At 34.4% G+C, this 4,923-nt stretch overlaps 1 pseudogene; it reads left to right on the top strand.

Moving 5' to 3' along the window:
• Positions 1,064 to 3,402, top strand: LOC107607682 (annotated as a pseudogene).

Here is a 4,923-nt window from a genome sequence, read left to right on the forward strand (position 1 = left end):
GTTTTAGACCATCTCCAACGATGAGTGCCTTGGTAACTTTTTCTGACACAAACGAGTTCCTGCCCGTTGGAGCAAAATGGAATTGATCCTTGCACAAGGTCCGATGGAACAAACTCCCTCTGAATAGGGACTGGAAGTAGCGAATAATAACTTGCCATTTGGCAAGTTATTATTTAAATAAATAAGTATATAATAATTCTCACACTTTCTACTACTCTTCTTCATCTTCTTCCAAGTTTACGAAATCAAAGCTCTGGTAATATTATTTTTTGTTCGAAAAAATGAATCCAAACCAACTCAACTCTTTCTTCAATTACTTACAAAACTTTTCTCAAATTCCAAATACCCAACCATCTCAAACCTCAAACTCTTAAGTTCCAAATCAAAACTTCACACTACCGAATATATTTCAAAATCCAAATACACAAAATCTTTCTAATTTTAATTTTCAAACTCCTTATAATAATCAATTTTCTATATTCCAACCGCAAAATCAAAATTCACAAACACCACATTTTTCATTTTCTTCCATATTTAACCCCTCTATTAGAAATGTTAGTCCAACTTTCTTGCCGTTTCCAACTCAATTTAGTGCATCAAGAAATAACTCATCTGGTGTTGGTGGCTCTTCTAACACATCCTCTCAGACTCCTATACAATCTAGTCCAAATTCGCAATATTCAAATTTTGCCAACCCTCGTGGATTAGATGCTATCGACCTCAATGATGATGATATTGAAGATCGGAGGCAAGAGAGTATTCAACACTGGCAGTAAAAAGAGGATGAGATGCTGATCAGTGCATGGTTAAATGTTTCAACTGACCCTATAGTTGGTACCGATCAAAAAGGGAGAAACATTTTGGAGTCAAATTCATAGCTACTGTGTAGAATTTTGCTCCGACATGACAAGGGGGGTAGTTGCATGTAAGAAATGATGGTATAAGATCAACAAGACTGTTGCACAATTTGCTGGTTGCTACGATCAAGCTAGTCAAAACATAAGGAGTGGTTCGAACGCTGATGATATAAAGGAGTTTGCCTATAAACTTTATTCCACAAATTATGGTCAAAAATTCACTTTTGAGAGGCATTAGAACATGCTTCAGTTGGAGCAAAAATAGAGAAGCCAACTACCTACACAGAGTGGCAGCTCAAAGAGAACCAAGGTTAGTGCAATTGGAGCATACTCATCCTCATCAAACCCAGAAATACCGTTGGTTGACGAATCTGGTGTGGACTCTCCTGTTCGCCCACAAGGATCAAAGAAGAGCAAGTGAAAAGGTAAGAAAAAAGCACAAATGTCTAAAGATTTTAGCGAAAAGAAATCATCGGTGGTTAAAAAGTTATCTCTCATGGAAGATATTAAGAATGTTAGAGAAAATAAACTAATGAATAGGGAAAAAGAAAGAGAAGAGGAGAGGGAACATAGAGTAAAGATTATGGCAATCAAAGAGAAGGAGTTACAAATTCAAGCGGCAATGAAAGAACAAGAATTACAAACTCAGAGGTATATTAAAGAAATGGAGATAAATGTAAAAGAAAGAAAAATGGAAAGGATGGCCAAGGGAAGGGAAAGGGAAATGGATATGCAAATACTTAATGCTGACACGTCTACAATGAGTGAAAAATGACGAGCTCTTCATGAGATTCCATGTGAGAAAATAATCACCAAGTGGTTTACTTAATGGTTCCTTGTATTCGTAGAGTTATGTAGTATGTTCTTATTTTTATTGCGTACTACTGGTATGTAATGTAGTTTGTTTTATTTATTTCTGATGTAATTTTTTAAATTAGTCAATATTATTGTGCCATTATTGTTCATGAAAGTAACCGTTGCAAAAGTAGTCGTTAAGTAGCCGTTGCAGAACTAGCCGTTAAGTAGCCGTTGTAAAACTAGTCGTTGAGGAGTAGGTACTTATTAGAGACACAATTATAAATATCAAGTATCAATGACTCTGCAACTCCACTTCAACTCTTGTTTCTCACCTCGAAAGAGAACTAAAAATTACATTTCTAGATATGGCTAGAAATTTTGATGATATATTTAATGAGGCTTTGTATGGCAAAAGAAGACGGCAAGATAACACAATCATAGATAACTGGATCGATGAGTGTTTACTCGAAGATTCAGAAGAAGAAGATATCGATAGAAGCTCTATCCCAACTCCTCGTAGATGGATCAACAGAGATCGAGAAGTAGGACATGATCGCCTTTTCCAAGATTACTTTGCAGATGAACCGGTGTATAATGCTGACATTTTTCGACGAAGATTTCGAATGAGAAGACATGTGTTCCTTCGGATAGTAGATGCTCTCTCAAATGTCTATCCGTATTTCTAACAAAGGGTTGATGTAACTGGAAGAAGAGGCTTGTCACTACTCCAAAAATGTACCGCTGCGATACGGATGTTAGCATATGGCGTAGCAGCTGATGCTGTTGATGATTATGTGCGCATAAGCGAGAGCACTACAATCGAATGCTTGAAAAAATTTATTGAAGGTGTCATTTCGGTGTTCAAGGATGAATACTTGCGAAAACCAAATCCAAATGACGTATGACGCCTGCTACAAATGGCAGAGGGTCGTGGCTTTCCTAGCATGTTGGGTAGCATTGATTGCATGCATTGGCAATGAAAAAATTGTCCAAAGACATGGAAATGTATGTACATGAGTGGTTATCGTGGAGTTGCAACCATAGTACTTGAGGTTGTAGCATCTTCAGACCTTTGGATATGGCATGCGTTTTTTGGAGTTTCTGGTTCAAATAACGATATCAACGTATTAGATCGTTCTCCAGTGTTCGATGATATTCTAAATGACCGTGCTCCGGAGGTAAATTATACTATTAATGGTAATAATTATACCATGGGATACTATTTAGCAGATGGTATTTATCTTGAATGGGCCACATTTGTCAAATCAATCTCAAAGCCACAAGGAGAGAAACGCAAGTTATTTGCACAATACCAAGAAGGGCAAAGAAAAGATGTGGAGCGAGCATTCGGTGTGTTGCAAGCACGCTTTGCAATTATACGTGGTCCAGCTCGCTTTTGGGAAAAGAAGAAGCTTGCCAACATAATGAGAGCTTGGATTATATTGCATAATATGATTGTTGAGGATGAAAGAGACACTTATGCAGGAAATTTTGCTCAAGGCTTAGAGTATGATGATGTCAAAAATGGCTTATCACAACCTCAGTTGGGAGAAGAAGATTTTGCACCATACCATCAATTTCTCCAAAGAAATGTCCAACTTCAAAATAGGCAGCAACATAGACAATTGAAAGAGGACTTGATTAAACACATATGGCAATTTCACAATGTTTGTCGTCAATTATAGAGTTTAATTATGTTTTTCTTTGTATTAAGTAATTTTACAAATTAGTGTAATCCCGAATTATATATTGTGTATTATTGTTATATATGAATTTATTTAATATTAATATTGTTTAATAGTGAATTATTTTTAAATTTATAAATTTAAATTATATTATTGAAAAAAATTAACTACATTAATTTTAAGTATTTTAATTAATTAATTAAGTAGGACCACAACAGGGACTAAAGTTAGTTCCTCCTAATGGAGAAGAGAGAGATGCTTTGAGTTCCTATTTACTGTTTATGACGCAAAAGCTGATGTGGAGTTACTTTTTATGACATGTGGGCCACAAATAGGAACTGGGATGAGTTTCCTACTGGAGATAGTCTTAGAGTAGATTTTTAGCATTCTTGACTTGGAAAGAAAAATTAGACAATCTTGAGTCATTAATACCCAACATGAGTTGGTGATCTAGGATTATTAGTTAGTCTTGTTTCCATTGATGCTACTTATGGATTAGGATTAACTAGGCATATTTGACTTTTTTCCAATGTGGAGATAACGTAATAGGCTTAACTTTTGGTAATTATTGTGTTATGATTAATGACTAGGATAGAAAACCTTGATTTTCAATCCTTGCCATGAATACCTCTTTAGTATTTGGTATCTTTAGTTGTTTTTTTTTACTTTTTTGTCATTTAAATTCTTACCTTTTTTATTTCTTGTTTTATCAACCCACCCCCTTGAACCTCATAACTGATACATACCTCACTGCAATTCTTTTGAGAGACAACCCGAGATCTAATACTCTCGGTATTTTTATTGGTTTACACTTGTGACAACCAAAATTAAACTTTGATTGATGGTTAATTGTCGGTTTAGATTTATACTTCAACGAGATTATTTTTGTGTGAAAAATTCTAAACCGACAATTTTTCTTCTATCACTCAACCTGTTTACATAAAAAAATACCACATGTCAAATTTGGGGGGCTGTGATCCATTAGCTATAACCTGGCCCAATTAAACTTATACCTCGGAATCAAAGTCAAATAAATAAACACGTGATAAAAAACAAGCAACAGAAGATGAGAATCTCTCCTAATAAGCTACTAAGAAACAGTTACACAAAAGAGATTGGTCTACAAATCCTCAACGTTTAAAGAATACCAAAAAATTCTTCAACTTAACAAATTTATAAATACATCTACTTTTGACGTAAAAAAAAGTATGTTATTCACTATGAATAATATCTATATTATCTTGTACTCTTTTTTATTTGAGAATTAGAGTGTTTTATAAGTATTTACTATCCCGTTATACTTCATCTCCTCCAAAAAAAGCTAGTTCAAGCGTTGACAAGTTATACTTTGGAACCAACTACTCAGGCAGAAACAGATGGTATATGAGATATTTTCAACCATCAATGTCATTTTCTTTGGGCTATGAATGTGGTCCTCTATATTTACGAAAAGTTTCTGATGGCCTAATACTTTGGTAAATATAGTAAGCTAGGCTCATATAATGCTAAAATGCAAAATGTTAATTAACATTTTATTAAAGACACTTATTTATTAATAATTTAAAAAATATTTTTTACGAAAT

Source organism: Arachis ipaensis, chromosome B07, assembly GCF_000816755.2.
Source record: "Arachis ipaensis cultivar K30076 chromosome B07, Araip1.1, whole genome shotgun sequence".
Classification (NCBI taxonomy): domain Eukaryota; kingdom Viridiplantae; phylum Streptophyta; class Magnoliopsida; order Fabales; family Fabaceae; genus Arachis; species Arachis ipaensis.